Raw genomic sequence first — 23,930 nt, forward strand, 5'->3', positions numbered from 1 at the left:
CCCTCCTTGATAAACCCGTACTGTTCTGTACGCTAAAGCCTGGTTTCTTCTCTTTCATTTCCCCTACGTGACTAAACCCCACGAACACCTGTGTGAAGAGACCGGGGTACCTGGAAGAGGCCCAAGTGGAAGAACCCGCCCGAGAACACCTAGAGACCCGGAAACTCCGCTATATAGCATACCTATGTCATACCAACATAGAGACCCTGAAAGAAATAAACGAACACCAAAACCAACAAACTGTGTGGATAGTACTTGACCTAGAGGGAGGGGACACCCAGCCTAAGGGAAATACCACAAGTGGTGTCAGAAGTGGGATTCACTCTGTCTGGGAAAAGATAGAAACCCACCATGGAGACCATAATTACCCAGTTGGCAGAAGGGCAACGCCATCTGCAGCTTGTGTTCGAAGAACAAGCCAAACTAGCACAGCGTGACAGAGCGGCTCTGCAGACCGCCGTAAAAGATCAAGCAACCCTCCTGACAGCCAACCAACAAGTGCAAGATACAGCTATCCAACGCCTTACAGACACTATAGCAAGCGCCAGGGTACACCCAAATGTTCCGGGGTCGGTGTTGCAGAAGTTCCAACCAGGAGATGACCCTGATTACTTCTTTGTAAACTTTGAGAGGGTAGCATCTACTGCCGCATGGCCACCCGAACGATGGGGATTATACATAGCGCCTCTCTTGTCGGGAGAGCTACAGGCTGCGTATCAAGCAGCCAACCCAGCCGGGGTCACCAGTTATGCCGATGTCAAAAGGGCCATCCTGGAAAGGTTGGGTTGCGACCAGGAATATTATAGGTCCCGATTCAGGAAAGAGAAATGGTCTACAGGTGACAACCCAAGGGCCCTATATTATCGTATACGGGATCTGGGAAATCGGTGGTTGCAACCCACCACTTCCTCTGTTGACGAACTTACCGAGAAAGTGTACCTCGAGCAGTATCTCGAGGCCTATACCACCAGAGCATGGGTCAAACAACACCCCAACCTCTCGCTTACGGTAGCTGTGGACCTCGCCTGTGCCTACCACCGTTCCCCTGAATTCAAAGTTCCTCTGACCCGAACCCATGTAGGTCCCCAAAAACCTCCAAGTAAACCCGTCAACCCCTACGTTGAACAGAGAGGGCAAGCGGTCCCTCGGGCTCCAGTCAAAACTACTCCCTCCGGACAAATCCCGTCCGGACCCCAGTGTTTCCACTGTGCTGAGTGGGGACACATTGCCCGACACTGTCCTTCCCGACCTTCCCAACAAGAGCCCATGGAGGTAGGGTATACTCGGGGACGTATACTTGTCACAGGAACAGCACCTGACCGGTATAGAAAAACAATACATATAAACGGCAAACCCGTTCTCGCCTTTCTAGACACGGGGTGTCACCACACAGCTGTAGACAAAACCCTAGTACGTGAATCCCAATACATAGGCAACGACTGTATACAGGTGACCTGTATTCACGGTGAGAAGAATTTGTATCCCTTAGCCGAAGTCCTCCTCGATATAGAAGGAGAATCCCTATTTAGGAGGGTGGGGGTAGTATCAGCCCTGCCTGAAGCAGTCTTGCTAGGAACAGACCTCCCCAGATTCCACGACTATCTACAGACATCCACCCTTTCTTCAAACCCAGTAACATGGCTGTGTGATGCCCCTTTTTATAATGAAGAGTTACAGGGAGCTTCCCCCAAGACACCAAAAACACGAAGGGAAAAGAAGGAAGACCAAATCAGGTATCTTTCCACCAGAGCTGTCTTACCCTCCCCTGTCTTTACCTCCTCAGACTTATCCCCAGAAACAGGACGGAGCTTCAGAGCGGCCCAAAAAGACGATACCACCTTACAGAACACTTGGGAGCAGGTCCAGGAAGAACAACCAGACAAGGTAGGACCCTTCTTTTGTATAAAAAGGGGGTTATTATACAGAATATCCCTGGAGGGGGACAAACGAAAAGAACAGTTGTTAGTCCCACGCCCCTTTAGAGAACAGGTACTAGCATTAGCCCACAGCCAAACAGGGGGAGGGCACTACGGCAAGGAACACACACTAAAATACCTATTGCCTAGGTTTTATTGGCCGGGGGTATACCAAGAAGTCGCCCGGTACTGCGCGGCTTGTCCCCGCTGTCAATTGATTAACGTCCCTGCTATACCTAAAGCCCCACTCCAACCCCTACCCATCATAGACGTACCGTTTAAAAGGGTGGGAATGGATCTGGTAGGACCCCTGATCCCATCTGCTAGGGGACACGAGTACATTTTAGTATTGGTAGATTACGCCACAAAGTATCCAGAAGCCATACCCCTGTCATCCATAACAACAACAGCGGTTGCCCATGCTATGGTCTCATTCTTTTCCCGTGTAGGGTTCCCCCTTGAACTGTTAACCGATCAAGGAACCCCGTTCGTGTCCCGCCTGATGAAGCAGATATGCGACATTCTGAAGGTGAGACAAATACGTACATCAGTGTACCATCCTCAAACGGATGGACTGGTGGAACGCTATAATCGAACGATAAAAACCATCCTGAGGAAAAGCATAGACAAAGCAGGAAGGGATTGGGACCGGCAGCTACCTCTCGTGCTATTTGCTATCCGGACGCATACACAAAAGTCCACAGGGTTCTCGCCTTTCGAACTCTTGTTTGGAAGAAGTCCACAAACTCTTTTGGATATGGCCGTGGAACAGTGGACCGAGGACGAAGGAAAACCCCTCCTTCAATACTCTGCCTCACTAAAAGACACTTTATCTTCCCTATGGGAGGACGTCCACTCCAACATGGAGAGTGCACAAACCCGACAGAGAAAACAGTACGATCAACATGTGCGTCTTCGGGAATTCTTTACTGGAGATCAGGTACTTATCCTCTTACCCACCTCAGAAAAGAAACTCTTAGCCACCTGGCAAGTGCCCTACAAAGTAGTGAATAAGGTAACCCCTGTCACCTACCGGATAGCCGTCCCGCACAAAAAGGACGTAGGTCAAATATACCACATAAACCTCTTAAAAGCCTGGGAGGAACCCCCAGCCCACACCTCTAGCACGGAGACAGCCGTCCGCTACATTACAGAGAACAGGCCACTAGAAGTACTCCTCCCACCCAGAGACCTGAACGAAAGACCACCCCTACAGCTGGGAACCCCAACTTACCGAGACCCAAAGAAACCAAATGCTCACACTGTGTGCTAAATACTCCTCTGTCCTGTCAGGAATCCCAGGGAGAAGGACACTAGTGGAACATGACATCATCACCAACACGAACCACCCCATTAAACTAAGGCCCTACCGCATCCCCGAGGCCAGAAGACAAGCAGTAGACCAAGAAGTTCAAGACATGTTAAAGGCAGACATAATTGAGCCCTCCAATAGCGCTTGGTCGTCCCCCGTGGTCCTAGTCCCAAAACCTGATGGCAGCATTCGTTTTTGCATTGATTTCCGCCAAGTGAACTCGGTGTCCAAATTCGATGCATATCTCATGCCAAGGGTAGACGAGCTAATCGAGCGTCTAGGAGAGGCCAAAGTAATGACCACAATCGACCTAACGAAAGGTTACTGGCAAATCCCTCTCTCCCCAACAGCCAAAGAGAAAACGGCCTTCTCAACCCCCCCTGGGTTATTTCAATTTAAAGTACTACCCTTTGGCCTACACGGGGCCCCTGCTACCTTTCAGCGGTTGATGGATGCCCTCTTGACCCAACATCGACAATACGCGGTTGCCTATCTAGACGACATAGTTGTGCATAGTCCCGACTGGAATACCCATCTCACTCATCTAGAGGCTATCCTACAAACCTTAGAGAAGGCCGGTCTGACGCTCAATCCTAAGAAAACTACGTTCGGTAACAACCATATAGAATATCTGGGTTATGATATCCGTGACGGTTGCATAAGACCCCAAATCAACAAAATCAAGGCTATCACAAACATACCCCGACCCGCGGATAGAAAAGCTATACGCTCCTTCCTTGGACTAGTGGGGTATTATAGGAGGTTCATCCCCCGGTTCTCGGAAATCGCTAGCCCCCTTTCCGACCTCCTCACGAAAGCCTATAGTGGAAAACGCATACCTTGGTCCACACCTCAAGAAGAGAGCTTCCATCAGTTAAAAAGAGCTCTTTGTTCAGCCCCCGTCCTTATATGTCCGGACTTTCAGAAAACCTTTGTACTCCAAACCGACGCCTCAGGGAGGGGCCTGGGAGCAGTGTTGTCCCAACCGGATGACTCCGGTGACCTACGTCCCATTCTCTACCTCAGTAGAAAGCTATATCCCAGGGAAATCAAGTATGCCACAATCGAGAAAGAATGCCTTGCTCTTAAATGGGCGATGGAGGCCCTACAGTATTACCTCTTGGGACGCCCCTTCCTGTTACTCACTGACCATGCTCCTCTCACCTGGCTTTCTCTCCACAAAGACTCCAATCCCAAGATCTTACGGTGGTTTCTTTCTTTACAGCCTTTCATTCGAAACCCTTCACATGCCGGGTAAACTCCAAACGAACGTGGACTATCTTTACCGGGTCCCGATGCTCGAATGGCCCAAACGTCCATTCCCGGGGGAAGGGCAGTGTGGTGGTGAGCGACCCCCTGACCATCGCAACGCCGGCGGCGACAGACCCAACATGGCCGCCGTCAGTACTCTCGGAAGTGTGGGAGACAGACTAGTCGCTTCCCAGGAAGAGGCGGGTGCTTCCGCTACAAGAGGCTGGCCGGAGGAGACGAGAGGTTGTCTACCGGCGAGACTGAGCGACGAGGAGGGAGAAGAGCGGAGAGCGAGCGACGAGGAGGCAGAAGAGTGGAGAGCGATCGAGAAAGAGGAAGAAGAGTGGAGAGCGCTCGAGAAGGAAGAAGAGCGGAGAGCGAGCGACGATGAGGCAGAAGAGTGGAGAGCGATCGAGAAAGAGGAAGAGTGGAGAGCAAAACGACACGGAGGAGAAACAGGACGACAACAGCTCGTGGAGCACTGCCCCTGAGACCGCTGATCTCCCAGAAAGCCAGGAGACTGGGTCTCCCATCACCACGGCCCCGGGGGAGGGTCGCGGCAGCAGGCAAGTGCCGAGCGGGTATTTGGGAGTCTTTCGTGGGCTGTGGGGTCGCATGAGGGGCATCCACAAACAGTCACCTGACATCCCTTTCCCCTAGGCACCTAATCACTGGCGACAGGGCCCTGGTGACGGTCAGCACTACCTTTGCCCCTACCCTCCTTGATAAACCCATACCCGTACTGTTCTGTATGCTAAAGCCTGGTTTCTTCTCTTTCATTTCCCCTACGTGACTAAACCCCACGAACACCTGTGTGAAGAGACCCAAGTGGAAGAACCCGCCCGAGAACACCTAGAGACCCGGAAACTCCGCTATATAGCATACCTATGTGATACCAACATAGAGACCCTGAAAGAAATAAACGAACACCAAAACCAACAAACTGTGTGGATAGTACTTGACCTAGAGGGAGGGGACACCCAGCCTAAGGGAAATACCACATAGCTCTACCACAATCTTTTGTTGTAAACAAATCTACAAGAGGACGGTGGTCAGTCCTTTCCTTGAAAACAGTGCTATAAACATATTTTCTAAAATACTCAATGCTGCACCAACATGCAAGAGTTTCTTTATCTAGAGTAGAGTATTTGCTTTTAGCACCTTTTAATGGTCTAGATGCAAAGGCAATTGTGACTAACCGACCATTTTGATTTTGCATTCGGACAGCACTTAAACTAACATTGCTGGAATCAGAGACAATTACAGAGTCGTACACAGTTTTAAACGTGGCTAAAGAATGTGCCGATTAAATTTAATTTTTCAATTGTTTAAATTCGCTAGCACAATTGTCATCCCACAAAAAAGACTTGTTCTTCTTCATTTGGGTTCTCATATGTAAAGTTTTATCAGAAAACACAGGAATAAACTTAGCATAATATTCTGCAAGACCTAAGAAAGATCCAAGTTGGTCCTTATTTTGAGGTTCTGCTGCTTGTTCAATGCCTCTGATAATATTTTGCTAGGGAGAAATACTGTGTTTGTTAATGGAATGACCCAAGTAATCAAAAGATGTTACACCAAACGTACATTTGTCCTTAGTTAAAGTCAGACCATTGCCCTGTAATATACACAAGACTTTGTGGAGAATATCGGTATGTTCTTGTGAATTGTATGCAAAAACCAGAATATCGTCTGCAAAATATAATACATTTTTGATGTCCTTAAACAATTTATGCATTAGTCTTTGAAAAACAGATGATGCAGATATTAAACAAAAAGGCATTCTCTTGTACCTGAAAGCCCCAGCGGATGCAATTCATGAGGTAAGATGTTTGCTATCCTCATGGAGAGCGATTTGATGATATGCGTTAGACAAATGAAGAGTCGAAAATACTAAGGCACCTTTGAGTTTCGTAAACATCCCACAAATATTGGGCAGGGGATGTCTGTCCACCCATACACTGTTAAGATCGCTTAAGTCCACACACAATCTGACTTGGCCATTAGGTTTGTGTGCAACAACAACAGGAGGAAACCACTCTGAGGATTCAATCTCCTCAATAACATCAAGAATACATAATCTTTCTGGATCTTTCTTCACAGCTTCTCTTAAAAGTAATCGAACATTCCTAACCTTGTGAACTTTGGGTACAGCATCATGTTTCAAAATAATTTTGGAACACAATTTTTCTGAAGACCTAATCTAGAAGAGGAGAATACACTGGGAAACCGTTTTCCCACTCGGATGCGGGATCGATTCCAACATGAAGAATTAAATCAGAGTACCCAAGTGCCTGGTCAGGGTGGTTGGGGTCAAGGGTGATCATAAGATTTCTTTGTTGAGGCCACCCTAAAAGGCATGAACCCTCCCTTACAACATATACTTTGGAAGAAATGGACTTCCCTTTAAAGCTAAGAGTAGTTGTGCGAAATCCGAATACATCTATGGGTTTTGTCCCGTAACCAACCAGTTTGATGTCTGGAGGAGATAAACATACATTGGGAAATTCCTTTAACCATTCGTCACCAAGGAGAGTATGTCTAGCACCAGAGTCTGCCATAACTCTTACATTCTTATCACCAATTAGAACAGTGCAAAAAGGAGCATCTGTCATATTGCTGTTAACTTCATAAACAGCTAATAAAAATTCATCATCCTCGATATCACAATTAACCTCTTTTACTTGCTCGGCATTTTGGGTCTTATAGTCAGTATTTGTATTCTTGGATTTGTTCTTGTTCTTACACATCCTAGTATATTGTCCTTTTAATTTACAATATCTGCATACTTGACCAATGACAGGACACCTTTTGTCATTGGCCAAATTACCTGGAATGCCGCATTTAAAACAGACAGTCTTTTCTTTCTTGGTTGAAATTAGTTTTAGATTTGGATTTGCTGGAAGTGTCCTCATCAGGATTAGACCTCTTGATTAAATTAACCTCCGAGACCTTCTGTTCAGCAAGTTCTTTTAATCCAAGTTTCATACACTCAAAGCGATTAGCTATGTCATTAGCTTGTGTTAAGGCTTCAGCAGCTAATAATTTTTCTTGAAGCTTGACATCAGCAACTTTTTGTAAAAGTTGGTCACGTATCATCTGGTCATAAAACGTAGATTAATTACATTAGGATGCCAAGATTCTCAAGTCATTGACAAAAACGTCTATAGATTCATTAACCAGTTGACCTCTGCTAAGAAATTTATGATGTGCAAAAACCTTATGGACTTATTTTACATATTGTTTATCTAACTGCTTAATAGCCTCCTCAAATACACCAATATCGTCATCTGATGACGATGTGCGATTTATAGTAATTGGTGATAAAGGACTTGAAATACGCCTGCCTTCAGCGCCTAGACAATGTTTCAATATAGCAAGTTTCCTCTTGTCCGTATAATCATCACCACCAATGGCTTCAATGTATGCAATTATAAAAATATTTTGGTCCGCACACACGACAAGCAGTCCGTTCATTCAATGATAATTCACACAGTTGAATGTTCCTTCAATCTTTATTTTCATATTACTCTTCTCAGTAGCCAACACGTTTCGTCCTGTTGAAGGACTTTTTCAGGGCTCCTCAATCCATGCATCTGTCCCACTGAGAGCCTTTCTTCTTGACGACAGGAAATACAATCAGATCCCTCTTCTGTATCGCTATGCAAGTATAATCCTATGTTTGTAGACATAATTTTCTTGGGCTACCTATTAAGATGCCGTTCAAAGTAGATATGTCACAGTCCTTATAAAGTGCAGAAAAAGGGACATGCTGGAAGGAGCGCGATCACCAAAGGAAGTACCTTCTCGTGGATCGTCGGAACCAGAAGAAGTCCTTCAACAGGAGGAAACGCGCTGGCTACTGAGAAGAGTAATCTGAAAATAAAGATTGAAGGAACATACAACTGTGTGAATTATCATTGAATAAACAGACTGCTTGTCGTGTGTGCAGACCAAAATATTTTTGTAATGGCCTGCTGTGGAAGGCTCCTTCACAACAAAGGGAACCAAAAGGGTCTAGTTCTCCTTGGTCAACACACCAAATGTGACTATATTTCCCAGAAGCTAAATAAGTGCGGTTCTATATCCTAGATCCTTCAGTGTATGTCTCCAAACCTTCTTTCCGTTGTTTCCACTCTAGAATGGGTTCACCAGGAGAGGGTAAAAATTGTGCAGGTGCATTAAAACACTAATTTGTGATGATGAACACAATATTGGCATATATGAAACCAAAGCATGAGTACAACAGGTACAGGATGTACAGCATTGGAGGAGATTGTTCAACTTGGTGTTATAGAAAATATAGGCGTGCTGTTTACTTGGTATTATTGAAAATATAGGCGCATGTGTCGCCCAGATGTTGAGATAGTAACATGCTAGAAAAGAATGTTCATTCTTGGCATTGTAAATAATATGGGCGTGCGTGTCACCGAGATATCAAAACAGCAACACGCTTGCTTAATATTAAAGAAAGTGACTCTGCCGTGCGTATCGCCGAGACGCCAATGAACAACACGCTGGACCACAATTGGGGAAAGTCAGTGGTCTTGTATTTAACATAAAGGAGATCAGCGTTCTACTTTGCCATGTGATGCGCGCACATGCTTCTTTCGATAAAACAAACGCTTCCGCTTTTGTAATCAGAATTCTTTGACGCGCACTAAAGGTAGCGTGTTCGTGATCACTGCGCGAGTAATGGTGCATGCAGATTCCAGGAGGAGCGCGAGATAAACAATGTGCGAGTCGAAGTAAAGAACGGCAAAGCGCAAATAATTAAATTAAATCTCAGCACAACCTCAGATTTTGAAGCGACTTTCGTCAGGATAAATAATCGTTGACAACCTCTTCAGTGGAAGATGCGAAGTCGCTTTTTACCTTGGATGATCTCGGGGTCTGCTCACAGCAAGGGTCCAGGCTTACAGGTACGTTTTCCAGTCATTGCCAGTGTGATAAAGTATGCTCCAAAGGATCACAGCACACAGGAATAAAGGTTAGATATTTTATTCTTCATGGGAGAATAAGATCAGCTTCTTCTGAAAAGCCTGGGCCAAACTGTCTGCCCTGGAATCTGGAACACACAGCCCGTATGAGGCTGGTGAGGTCAGCAAGACACCACATGTGTGCAATTTCCATTGGCATTCATCCAGTTACTGAGAGGGCCAAGGGTCATGTTTGGGTGGGGTTGGCTTACCCTCTAGAACTGGTCCTGTTTGAAAGCTTAGAAAAAACTATATTGGCAATGCCAATAGGTCTGACTATACCATGTAAAATAATGCGAAGCATAACAAGAAAGTAGCATGGGGATGGATATGTATTTGTAAGGAAGCAAAGAACTGTAGAATAATATTGGTGTAGATTAATAGGCGAATGACAGTTGGACTTTCAATCCAGACCGAAGCATTGTTGTAGGTTAATTACTGCCCTTTCCCCCCATCTTGGCATTTTGCATGTTCATTAGATCCGATTGATGCCTAGTTGCACATTCCTTTTAAACCTGCTTCCCAGAAATTTTTCAGATTCCCTACATTGGGACATAACTTTCAATTCTGCATTTGACCTTTTGGTAAGCACCTTTGGTGTTTACAAAAACTCTGGATCCTCTGGTTCGAACCTTAATTCCTTTGGAATGTTGTTGTTTCCCAATATCGAAGATTGGCTAATCTGTAACACTTCTTTTTCTAAGGCCAGTCAAGCTGTTCAGGGGGTGTGTGGCAGCCTGGAGATCCATGGTTTCCTCCTGAATAGAGAAAAGTGCCTCTTTCTTCCTACAACACCTCCTGAATACAGAAAAGTCCTTCTTCGTTCCTTCAACAGCTTAATTTCATCAGGGCCCACATTCATATTCACTAGGGCAAGGTTTTCCACTCAGCGGCATGTCATCAGAGGTTAATGACTTGTCTCTCTCTCCTGCTTTCCCTGCACCAAGCCACTGCGAGGTACTTTGTGGGCAGGGGAACAAGACAGCATCTCTGTTGTTGGTCCTGTGTCCTCACCTTCATTTGTACCACCTCGTGGCTCATACTCATCTCCTGTGGGGTCCCAGCTCTTAGGATTAGGACACCTAGGTTCAGGTGACTCAAATGGTTTATTTCAAACTAAAGCAGTAGTTGGGGGTTGAGAACCTAAGCAAAGGGGTGGTGGGTTCTCATCTGCCCTCCTATTCCTCAGGGGATCATGGCAGATGCCAGCAGTAAGCGATCTTCTGAAACACTGGCACGCATGAACATTGACAGAAACTGGACAGTCATCCAAATGGAGGGAGCTTGCACTGATTCTCAGAGCTCTCCAATTGTTTCTTCCAGCAGGAGGGGGGCTTGCACCATAAGCCCCAGCATTACCCGCAGCAGTTTGGCGTCCAACGTTTCCTCATCACGCCAGTAGGCGCATAAAGCCAGCAAATGATCTATTGCTGCGCGGGATGTGCTCAGGCAAAACCCGGGCCACGGCAGGCCCGTCTGCACTCGTCATTGCCCGGAAAAGGATGGGCCACCACACTAAGGTTTGTACTTCGGTCATTCAGGGTACTGGGTCATCTGGATATTCACTGTTAAATACCTGTATACTGTTCAATTTATTGTATTCCAATGTGCAGCAGGTTGCAGTTCATTCCCCCCAAACTTCAGAGCTTAGGCTGGGAGAGGGGAAAAAGGAAAGCCGCTGACATCGGGGCTTGGGTGGCGCTCGTAAAACCAAACAAGTTAAAAAAAGCCCTATAGCATGCTGGTGGGAATTGTGTACTTGGCTGCATTGACAACTTATTGGTAGAATGTGAGGAGATTTTAGACCCGCCAGGGCCAGACTCCAGTCACATTCACAAGGAATTCCACATGCAAGCTCTACAACACAAAAATGCATCGCTAACATGTTTAAGAAATCCAACACACATAGCCACAGGACTGATAACGTATGCCAACTAACATGGAAACAGCAAAATTAGATACTCCAGTTGCTCAAGGCCCACCTGAATCAGATATCACTTGCAGCAACAGATTCACACCCCTTTTAAATATGTCCGACTATATTCACAACTGAGAAGGAGTGTGTGGGGGGGAAGGGGGAGAGACTCCAACGCCAAAGAGGCCAGCCCACCCAACCAAGACGTTCTCATGATCATATGTGACCAGAGAGAAGAAATCAATGCTCTCAGATCCACAATAGGAGACCTCACAGGGCATGTTAACCAACTCATAGCAAGAAGCTGGGGAGATAGCGCACAAACGAAAGTACTGCCCCCTCCGAACAACAACCCACTTTGACAAATCTCTCGTACCCGCAGGGCACTGCCACTTTCCCACTCGAGCTGCTAAATGCAGAAGTCAAACAAAGCTTCTCTGAAATAGTCACAAATAGGAAATCATTGGCGAAATAAACCATGCAACTGCAAGCAGTCAAGGGAGTTTCCGAATATCATGGAAAATCCCATGGCAAGCAATCTCTAGCTAGCAACATCCTAGGGAAGCAAACAACACAAAGGAGAGGATTTGCTTAGGAATAAAACAATCCACTGGATCTCCCACGTGAGAGGCTACAGATCTGTAATTAGGGAAGATATCTTGCCTGGCAGATGGTGGGGGTGGGGGGGCTTGTCCATAACTTAATTACTTTGAATGAAGATCCTGCCCTCCTGCAACCTCCTGCAACCTCCAATTTAAGTACAAAGCCCACAGATATCTGTTGATCACACTCCTGCCACCCACCTTGGTCAAGACTCCATATTAGCCCTAAACGATGGAGTTCAGAGTTGAGCCACTCGCCCAGAAACAGAGTTTCATCTAGCCCTACCCACTAGTGGCCAGCGAATTCGCTGAAATTATAGGCTGCCAGAAAAGGATAACACTGAGGCCAGTTTTAGTCAAGGAGACCTGGCAAAAAGGGGGGCCAGTAGGAAACAGATGAGTGTCTTAGAGGAGAGGCATTCATCCTTTCTCCTAACATTCATGTCCCAGTAGGTGACCTACTGGCAGGCTCTAACCTTTCATTTCCATATTTGCACGAGGACTTACCCAAGCTGGCAGGGGTGAGGAAGAAAATGTCACCTCCGTACAACACCAGCATCCATGCCAAGCTTTGTATCTTACTATCATCCCGCAACAGGACTGTTGATATGGGTTAGGAATGTGCTGTATTGCAAAATCCTCCAGCTCCCCTCGGATAGCCCAGACATTCTAGGAATCCAACTTGAAGGCCATTCAGACCATATATTAAGAAATCCAACACACATAGCCACAGGACTGATAATGTATGTTCCCTTTTCTTCTTATATTTACAATGTTTATGCCAGAGGAACGGGAGTGTAGTGGGGGGGGGGGGGATCAGCTACCCTACTAGAACTTGAAGAGCTCCTGACGAAATGGATGCCTCATACCTCCTGATCCTAGCGGGCAACTTCAATGTGACATTTGAGCCGCTGGGTTGATGGCCACAAAAGAGAGGACTAAATTAGACAAAGTGGGAGCAAATACTTTAATTAGAACCATCGGCACGAGCTGCATTGATTATTTTTTGCTAGACTTAAGGCTCTGGCCCTCGATAATAGATATTACTGTGGGCACCAGAGTTGATAGCGACCATAACCCCATATGTCTGAGCTTGCATCTCCTTGGGGTAACCCATTTAATAGTCCTAAAGTCCAAATAACATCAAGGGAGTTATACCCAACCAACAACAATTGCCAGCCCAAGTGGCACAAAATGATTCTGGACAAAGGCAAGCTACACCTAATCAAACAATACTTATTAGCGTGCACTTCAGAGATTGCAGCCCAGATCTAGGAACCAGGAGGATTGGATGAGATTTTGGACATCCAATCCAGTCACTTCAAGCAGCTGGCCTAGCATGTTATTGCCCCCTGCTTCATCCAGATCGAACAGAAGATCGCAGCATGCATAGTTCAACCAAGAGTGGCAGGCAACTTTCCACAGCACTTAGGGTGAAGAACATGGCCTCTGTGAGAGTATTGAGAAGGTCCTACAGATTAGCTCTATCTAGAGCTAAACTGAGTGGGACGAGAATAGGTGGAGGCTTATTGGGTAAGAATGTTCCCTCAAAGATCCTAAAAAGTTCTGGCTCTTAGTCACAAGGGGGGACTTAACGAGGCTACCTGCCCTAGCCAATAATATCCCAATCTCTGCTTGGTATGATCATTTTAACATCCTATTTCACGTATCGCCCCCCCCTTGACCTGCCCCATACTACCTCCAAGAACCTATTCACCAGGAGCGAAATGCAGGTCTCTGCGGATTCAATTTTCTAAACAAAATCCCCGGGCCCTGATGGCATCCCGGCGATTTCTTCATCCAGATCGAACAGAAGATCGCAGCATGCATAGTTCAACCAAGAGTGCAGGCAACTTTCCACAGCACTTAGGGTGAAGAACATGGCCTCTGTGAGAGTATTGAGAAGGTCCTACAGATTAGCTCTATCTAGAGCTAAACTGAGTGGGACGAGAATAGGTGGAGGCTTATTGGGTAAGAATGTTCCCTCAAAGATCCTAAAAAGTTCTGGCTCTTAGTCACAAGGGGGGACTTAACGAGGCTACCTGCCCTAGCCAATAATATCCCAATCTCTGCTTGGTATGATCATTTTAACATCCTATTTCACGTATCGGCCCCCCCTTGACCTGCCCCATACTACCTCCAAGAACCTATTCACCAGGAGCAAAATGCAGGTCTCTGCGGATTCAATTTTCTAAACAAAATCCCCGGGCCCTGATGGCATCCCGGCGATTTCTTTCTACATGATTGGGAAAGCTGGTCAAGTTACATCTTGACAACACCATAGAAGGGGAAGCCCCAATCTCAGATTACTGGAAGGGAGCATAGGTGAATACTAAATATAAGAAAGGTGATAGGAACCTACCCTGCAACTACAAGCCTATTAGTATCATTGACTATTCAAAAAGTGTTTTGCCATACCCTTTTGGCCAAGATTCAGGATTAGATTAGCGATAACAATATTTTAACCCCATATGAAGCTGGTTTTAGACAGAAGACGGGAACACTAGATCAGGGGTTCCCTTTCCTCTGATATTCTAGAAAACCGTGGTTATTGGCCAGGGGAGCTTGTGTGTAGCATTTATTGGTCTGAAGACAGCCTTTGATCTCGCCCCAATAAAAAAATTGTGGCAAGTGCTAAAAGACATGGGACTGCCTACTGAGTACTTATCCTTAGTTATTCGCCTCTATGAAACACTTTTTCTGTGTACTGGGTAGAGCAAGGCCAGCTCATCGACCCAATCAACTTCAACAGGGGAGTACGCCATGGGTGCATAATGGCACCTGCACTTTTTTTCTCTTTATGAACAATGTAGTGGAGTCTATCTCAGTTTCCAACGGTTGCACCTATGCGGGGGAGGGCAAAAATTGTGACACTCGTTTGCGGACGACACCTTGCTAGTGTCAAAAAAATATGGGGGGCTCCATTTGATTTCAGACAAACACTTATATGAAATGTGAGGCCTAGAAATCAACACATCAAAAACTAAATTCCTGATGATAAATCCTCACAAATCATACAGCGGGAGACCGACTCTAGGTGGTGTCCCACTAGAGAGGGTCAGTACCTTTGATTATCTGGGCATAAAGTTATCAGAAGATATGACCTAGAAACCACATGTGGTCAACAGGACTTTGAAGCATAAGCAAATAGTTGAGGCCCTGAGAAAAGAGCATCACACCTCCTTTAGCAAACCTGTTGCAGCTGCCCACCAGATTTGCGATTCTAAATCTTTGAGCTCTGCACTATACAGGGCCAATTGTGAGGCTTTGATAGAATGGACGACATCTCCAGATCCGAGAATTCGTTCCTGAGGAGTTAGGTGTTGCGACCACAGATCACACCTCTCCATCCCCTAAGACTGGACATGGGCAGGAAATCTATCGCAGAAAAGGCCAACCTATGCCCGCTTTTATTCTTGCGGTAAATCAGGTGCACTCCTGAATTGCTCTCAAGGAAGATAGCTCTCTGGACAAATACAACAAGATAGTCAGGATAAATAACGTGAAACGCCTACTGGCTGATATTGGGTGTTGGAAACGGCCCTTTTTGCAGGGTTATCCCCAAACTTTTTGCTTCTTCCTCCTTCATTTTTTCTGACCCGTGGTTGTTGGCAATAAGACTCTGGGCACTTTACCACTGCTGATCAGTGCTAAAGTGCATATGCTCTCTGTATAAATTGTGATATTGATTGGTTATCCATGATTGGTATATTTGTTTCACCTGTTAGCCCCTAGTAAAGTGCACTGCGTGTGCCAGGGCTGGTGATTCAAATGCTACTAGTGGGCTGCAGCACTGATTGTGCCACCCACAGGAGTAGCGCTAAAATGATGTCTTAGGCCTGCTTGCAGTGCCTATGTGCAGTCCAGGACTGCCATGTCGACCTGGCCAGTGCACCCACTGACCAGGCCTTATCCTTCCCTTTCTGTACATGTCAGGCATCCCTATGGTGGCCCTAGGTACCCCCCTGGGCTGGGTGCAGTGTATCTGAAAGGTAGGGCATGTACTGAGGTGTGTAACATGCCCTGGTAGTGAATTACAGCCATTTTCGTTTTTCACTGCTGAGAGGCTATCTTGCCCATAGGATAGAATGGGGAAGGCTGTTTACATGCCTATCTTCCCATAAGGGCAAGATAGAAAATCCAAGTTTGGTATCTCTGTGTTCAGAATTTAATTATACATCTTTTTAGCAAGATGGTTTTTAAATTCACTGTGTGAGAATAGCACTTTTTAGAAAGTAGCTATTCTCCTGTTTAACCTTCCTGTGTGCCTGTGTGCTGGTTGGCTGACTGGTGTCAGGTGATGTGCTAGGTGGCTCCAGGAGCCTGGATGAGTCAGCAGCAGGGTGAATAGGGAGATCTGCTTTAGATGGGTGGGAGGAGTAGTCCCTGGGTCTGAATAGGGCTGCCCCTGACAAACACAAAGCTGGCTCCACCCCCTGCTGGCCAGGCTGAGGACTCTGCCTCTGCTGGCACAAAGAAGGCTCCACCTCCTGCTGAGCGTCTAACGACCCTGCCCCTCACTCTGAAAGGAACCAGGTGCTCCAGAGCAGAGCACACCCAGGAACCGGTTTGAGCAGGGGAATCCCCCCACTGAAACACAAGAGACAAAGACTTGGAGGGGTATAAGAAGAGGACCCCAGACACCTAAAACTTTAGATCACTCTGGAACTAAGAAGAAACCTCTGCCAAGGAGAAAGCTGGAAGAAACTGAAGAGGAGAAGACTGCCTGCTTGCTGTTTTGCTTTGCTGCCAAGGAGAGGGGAAGGACTTTGCTGTGTCCCCTTCTTTTGATTCTGATCTCCAAGGGCCTGAGAAGAGCTGGCTCCCTGTTAAGAAGTCCCAGGAACAAAAGGACTTCACCACCAGCTCCCCTGGAACTCTGCTGAGAGAGTTCTGACCTGCCTTGGAGTGCTTGCCCAGTCTTGGGGCTTCAGGAGGTCGTTTTGCTGTGTTGAGGGAGCTGGGAAGCAGAAGCGTGAACAAGAGTGACTGGTACCCAGCGCATCATCCGATTGCGTGTCGCAAGACGAGAGTGCGTGGAAAATTTCATCGCGGCACCATCGCAACACGCAGGGTCTCCGCATCGCCGAGTGCGTCGAGCATCGTCCCGAAGCGTGAAGCTTCCTGCCATTGCGAGGGTTGTCGCAGAACCAGTTTGCGGGCCGCACCACTGCCGGTGCGTGAAAAGTCTCCAATCGCTGCGTGCGTCGACGCAGAGTCCCGTTCCGTGGCGCATCGAGAGTTGCGGCGCCGGAAGGCAACGCTGCGCCACGCATCGCACCACATCGAAGAGTGTCGCATCGAACCTGTGCGTGAAGCTTCCCCCTAAGAAACCTACGCAACGAAAGCCAAAGGTATCGCATCCTCCCCCTACAGATCGGAGCCGGCGCATCCACCTCTGCTGCGTGAAGCAGGGCTGCTGCAAAGCCTCCCCAGGATCTCAGGAGCATCGCATCGCCTTTGCCATCTTCCTTGTTATAGCTTTTGGGAACCTTATCGCAACTACAGGTACTGTTGGGCACGAAAGTGTCGCATTTTGTGCATTGAGAGTCGCATTGTGCAGGACACTGACTTTGACATCCTGGAGTACTTTCTGCAAACTCTTGAACTATCCTTAAAGTAACCTTTTTGAATTATATGTTGGTTTGTCTGTAATATGTGGTCTTGTGAAGTTTTTAGTAAAGATACATTATTTTTCTAAAACTGGTGTGGAGTAAATCTGTGGTGTTTTCACTGTGTTACTGTGAGTGTTGGTACAAATACTTTACACATTGCCTTTGATAGCCTAGACTGCTCAGGCCAAGCTACCTAGAGGGTGAGCAGGGGTTATCTTAACAGTGTATCCCCCTTTCCCTGACTAGAAGCAAGGGTCCCTACTTGGACAGTGGTACCTACCCTGCCAACTAGAGACCCCCAGATCTAACATTGGTGGCAGCGGTGGGATTGAACTTGTATTTGTACTTGACCCACAGTAATTGGTGTACATCACTAGTTTAAGTGCAGACCAATAGACAACCACATACTATATTTTTGATTCTATTTTTGAGTAACTCTTCAAGAGCATCATGTCTCAGGTGGCAACAAGCGAGAAGGCAGAATTGGAGTTTTCCATTGCGGATTTATATTCATACAAAGTTGAAGATCTCAAGCAATTCTGCAAAGACCGTGGTTGCCCTGTGAAAAGCGGATCTAGAAAGGATGTGCTACAAAGATTCTTGAAGGCCTGTTGGGAGGCCCAAGAGGAAGATGATGCAGATGAAGAGAATGGTTTTATTCCCCAAGATCTGCCCGTGGGCAGAGCAGTCTCAAGGGCTGGCAGCTCCCATTCCAGTAGGGGGCTCACTCCAGAGGAGTTGGAGGAGAATCAAAGGGTGAGAAACCATGAATTGGAAATAATGAAAATGAAAATGAAGCAATCGGAAGTAGACAAGGCGGCGGAGGAGAGCAGGAATGCCCGTGCCTTGGAGGAGAAGAAATTGCTTCTGGCTCATGAGTTGAGGATGAGGGAGCTTGATTTGGAGCTCGAGAGGCTTGAGGCCATGAGTGTCTCAGCTGAAGAAGAATGGTTAGCTCAAGAAGTGAGCTTTGCTGAGTTGGAGGTGGAGTCCAGCTCAGATGGTGGCAGCAAGATTGTAATATCCAGTGCTGAGAGAAAAGTACAAACACCCAGAGATGTGGCGCCTAACTTGAGGGAGGGGGTTGACATACACCAGGGGGTTCAGGTTTATGATGTAGTTCCAGTGGAGTGCAGTGTCCCTGAAGTGGATTGGGGAACTGGCACAGGGGACCATATTCCTAGTAGTGGGAGGGACAATCTACGGACCCTAGATGAGAGGTACAGGGAGAGGGGTTCCCCCATGGTAGAAACCTTGGTGTGTGAGTGTGAAGACCGCCCAGAAGAGTGTGAGTTGTGTGACAGAGACAGTCAGGTACTGTCTTGCCAATCTCAGGAGAGTGGTGTGGGGTACTTGTGTGAGGCACTGGAGGGTGAGGCAAACGGTAGCTTGGTTAACAATTGTGGGGGGCTGTGTGATTCATTTGTTGGAGAGCATATTTTAAGTCCCTGTTTTCCAGAGCTGTGCCAACACCCGGTGGAGTGTGAGTTCTCTGGTTCAAGAGAGCTTGCGTTGGAGGCAGACCTTTGGTTGGATGCCAAAAGGTCTGGAGAGGCATTGGGGAGTGATCCCAAAAGGAGTGGCCCAGATATCTTCCAGGCCTGTGAGGTGGAAGAGGTTCAGTGTAGCCCGGTTAGGTCCCAGTGTAGTGGGAGGGGTGTAGGGGCTCACGTCCTGTCTCAGTGGAGAAGGGGTGAGTGTGGGACTGTGGGTCCCAAGGTGCCCGAAACCCAGTCTCAGGGCCTGGAGGGTTTCTTAAGGGAACACCAGGTTGGGGGCCTAGACGGTGCTAGTAGGCCATTTGAGGAGGATCTCCTAGTGTCAGGAGAACCTGGAGCCTCTGTAAACAGAGCTCCAGTGGTTCTGGTGTCTGGCGGTACCGCTCCAGTTGGGAGGGTGCAGAAGTCCAGACTGAGGGGTGAGAGGGGGATGTGTTCCCCAGTGAGAGAACCAGTGTGTCAGGGACAAGCCAGAAGGGCTGAGTCCCCTAGGAGTGACCATGGTGACACCACTTCTGTCCTGGGGGATCTTCGCGCACTGTCCGGTGGACAGGGGCCGGGAGATCTGCGCCAGGCAGACTGTCACGAGACACATGAGTCATGTGTCACCCTCGGGGAGATACTGTGTGAGTCCCCAGAAGTCCTGGCATGCCAGGCAGGTGTGCAACCGGAGGGTTTAGACCCTAGGTTGGGAGACCAGTTGCTGGAGAGAGGTCCTGAACTGGAGGGAGGGACATCTGTAAGCAGTGTCTCTACCAGTTTGTCTTGGAGGTGTACCACTCCGAGTAGGAGGGTGCAGAATTCTGGAAGGGGGTGCAGAGGGAGGGAGTCCTCGCCTCTGACCCCGGTTCACCTGGAGGGTGTAGACCCTAGGTTGGAGGGCCAGGTCCGGGGTGTCCCCCCTGACCTGGGATCCCAGTTGCAGGATAGAACCCCTGAACTGGTGGGTGAATGGTGCAGGACACCTGCCGCAGGTGCCCTGACTATTCTAGAAGGGGGTACCGCTCCAGGTGGGGGGGTACAGAGCCCCAAGGAAGAGGAGGACTGGGTATGGAAAAGCCTACCCCAGCCTCCTGTCCAGCCACCGGATACAGGCCCGGGGCTGGTCGGTCAGTGCCAGGTTGTCAGACCCGACCTGACAGGAAAGGAAGTGGACAAAGGGTGCCCAGCACCTGGGGCTACTGCCCCCCACCTTCTGATGCCACAGGGGTTTGAGGGCCCTGAGAGGCATAAGGCCTGGGTCTCATCCCTGACCAGTGTCACTGGTCACTGCGGCTTGCTGTCTGTCTGTTGGGACACACCTGTGGGCAAGTTAAGGCTAGGTGCTGCACTGGGCAACAGGAGCATTGGGACAACACGGATCCGTTATTGCTCCCAAATAAGGATCTTGGAAAATCACAGTATTGGGATTGGGTAGCACAGACTGAATTCAGTTATACATCATGGAAACAGCTAACCTTGGAGTTTATTGACTTCAAACTGGTTACATACCCGAATAGCTACCTAGATATTATTCAGATAACCAACGACAGGAAACTATACACCCAGTTTAGGTTTGGCACCCTTCCCCAGCACTCCCTTACAAGTACCTGGCACTGCACCCCAGCATCCTCACAGTTTTGTCCTAATCGCAATACAACAACTGAATTGCTTTCACATGTATTACTTGTCTGGCTTACTCACTCCTGAGAGCACAGCAGGAGCGCATGTTTGAGGGCAAGGAAAGAATTACTCTCAATGAAACGTTGTGCTACAGAATTCTAAAAAAGAAATATTCTGTACCTGGGAAAAGGAGGTTACATCTCATTGCTTAGAAGGCTGCTTATTCATGAATTCTCTGCGTGCAGAGCGAGACAGAAACAAAAATGATTGTATAGTAAGACATGCAAGCAGCACTAACCATTTTCAAATCAAGGCCTACATTAGCATCAGAAAATTCTCTACAGAATGACTTGAATTCACTATTTGTAAATCACATTGCATTCATATAATTATGCATAAAACTCGCCATCACCATTTTGAAATCAAGGCCTACATTAGCAAATGTTAGCATCAGAAAATTCTCTCTACAGAATGCCTTGAATTCACTATTTGTAAATCACATTGCATTCATATAATTTTGCATAAAACTCGCCATTATCATTGAAACGTCAAAAATGTAACACCAAATCTATACTTTGTGTAAATATATATAAATAGCACAACACACTAAAGTTAACAAATATAGCAGAGGCTTTGCTTCAGGTTTATTAATTACTACATGATGGGACTTTTTCTAGTTAAAGACTTGCACACATTTAAAGGATGGATTTGTTAAGGAAATGCCAGACTAGTAATCACTCTTTAAGAAAAATGTAATTTCACTGCATAGGGGCTTCGGTTTACGCATGAATCACCCCAGCCCACCCCCTGTCTATTTTGCCTTTTTTTGTTGCAATTTTTGCATAGTATTTTTTGGGGGGATTAAGTGATTTGCTCAGAATCTTAGGATGTTGAGAGGATGCTGGACTTGAACCTGGTTCCTAATTTCCAAAGTTGACTCTGTCCATAACGCCACATCCTCTTCACCTCTATGTATGCTTTGTGAATGTACGTCTTTGTTGGCATGCTTATTGACTGCATGCATGTCTCCAAGGCACAAGTCGGGAGTACACATAGGTAGACTGCGTTCACCCACTATTTTCACAGGGTAGACACTATCTCCCTTGCCAAGAAGTTCAACCCTAAGAAATATGTTGAACGTTTCCCTGGTGTATTTCTCAGACACCAGGACACATTCACCAGTGCCTACAAGTGGTCTGCCTTCCACCCTGCAGGCAGGGTGGGGGCTTTTTATTTTCACCTCCAGCTGGGCCAAAAATAAAGGCCAAAGTTAAGGGGCCATCATGCCTTCTTTTGTTCCAATATGATCCTGCCTGAGTGGAGTCTGAGTCGAACACTTAGATGCAAATACAATGGAGGGGAAATAAAGGAAAACAGCTTGTTACTACTTTACGGTACTTAAGAAGCCTGCTTTTGACTTAGTTCAGTCACTGAATATAAGAGATATACATGCACTGTAAGAATGTCCGATGTGCTGGTCTGTCCAAGGTTTACACAAATAATTGAACCACTATTTTATTTCTTTTACAGTGCTACTCATCCCAATGCAGGGTGTCCGAGCTCTGTACATAGTATGCACAATATACATTAACAATAAAGCATGTGTGTAAATCAACATACAAGATGTGTTACATACGACAGTGAGAGTTACAAGGTGTAGGAGTCACATGCCCTTCATAGCTCTCAGTGCTATATTAGAAAGATTACAATTTGTGAAATGCAGGAAACAAAAGGGTCTCTGAGTTAAACAAGCAGTAAACCCAGTGTGCTTAATTTGTAAGATAATAAGTGCTGGGGCTCTCGTCAGGAGGCCACTGCAGCTTGCAACACAAATAGCCCCTGCTATGCTGCCAACGATAGACACACCATAAGTACTAAGTAACCATCACACTCCCACAAGTGTGACGATTCTGACTATTTCAGGCCCCTTAACCTATACGAATGGCTGGGGAGGCAGGTAATAGTCATTTTAATGTTTATTGAATGAATAATTACCTGTTGTGGTAATCTCCAAATTAGTCAGACAGCGCCACCTTGTGGCAGCTGTCACAAGCCCTGGTTCTGAGAATTACGTGCCGATTTAAGCACTGGAGACCACTGCTCAAACTAAGCACTGGTTGTAAATCACACCTCCCGCTGATGAGGGAGGGTTGGCTTGCAGCCTATTTCACCAGTTAAAGTTATTGACCTCAACCGACTCAGACTACATCAGGAGTTTTCTGTACAGGTAATTCACTGGCACAAGCAACGGAAGAACATCCACCATTAAAAAGTCAGCACCTTCAACACTCCTCTGCAGCATACCCATGGCTCTCAATTCTATAGACCCTGCCCTGAGAAATAAGTGCCAGTGCTTGGCACCAGAAAGCACCGGCACAAATTAAGCACTGAGTAACCCATTTACCAATCTACATAAAATAAAAATATAAGTCATCTGCATTTTAAATATGTTTTTACAGGACACACATTGGCCTTCTATACTACTTGGATACAAATCTGGGACTAGACAAACACGTTAACCTCCAAAGCTATCTTACCATTACTATCCTACCGTGAGCTTTACTGGGCGCACAAGTATCTCTGCAACAAGTGCCTTAACCTCATAAGATATATTAAAATGTAGACTTTGGCAACGAGGAGAAACATGGCAATTGAGCTGTTCTGCTTAATTGGTTGCAATTTCTTTTTGGTAGAGTTGTAAAACACAAATATATTTGTTGAGGCCCAGATTTTGCCCCAAGCATGCGCCACTTTTTCAGCACAACCCAGACGGAAAACCTCATTTGTAATATCTCCTAAAGCACTTAAATGTTCATGATAGAACTGCTAAGCATGCGTGTGAGGTCTTAATAAAGGATGTCACTTCTTGTGAGGTAACTTTCAGTGACGCCACGTGTAATGTCATGCACTGTCGTCTACCACAGTGCTATCACGCGCATTGATGTCACTTGCATACTGCTTAACTCGGCTAGTTCCCCTACTTCTCTTTTGAAGACTTGTGCCCTGCATGCCTCTGGGATCATTGGAGTGGATGTGTATGCATTCTCAGGATCAGCTTACAAGCAAAACGTTATATCTTCGCTCAACGTCGAAGCTATTTATAAATCTAATTAATACCTTCGCGGTTGGATCGATTACGATCTACGTCTTGAATGTTACTACCAGCATATGTGCCATTATGATGAAATTATTAAAGACCCTGGACACACAGAAGTTAGGCTCCTTAAAAAATATAAAGA

The 23,930-nt window shown here is 46.7% G+C and overlaps 1 protein-coding gene across 3 annotated transcripts in view; it reads right to left on the bottom strand.

Moving 5' to 3' along the window:
• Positions 1-23,930, bottom strand: part of LOC146859824 (CD59 glycoprotein-like) — a 224,642-nt gene that overhangs the window by 200,163 nt on the left and 549 nt on the right. The window contains exon 2 of one of the 3 annotated variants that reach the window (XM_085643568.1): positions 20,872-20,926. The exons of the other annotated variants lie outside the window; for them this stretch is intronic. The gene's annotated coding sequence lies outside the window, so the exon portion shown is untranslated. The remainder of the gene's footprint in view (positions 1-20,871; positions 20,927-23,930) is intronic. 3 annotated transcript variants of the gene reach the window in all.

The sequence above is a fragment of the Triturus cristatus genome, chromosome 3_1, assembly GCF_964204655.1.
Source record: "Triturus cristatus chromosome 3_1, aTriCri1.1, whole genome shotgun sequence".
Lineage (NCBI taxonomy): Eukaryota > Metazoa > Chordata > Amphibia > Caudata > Salamandridae > Triturus > Triturus cristatus.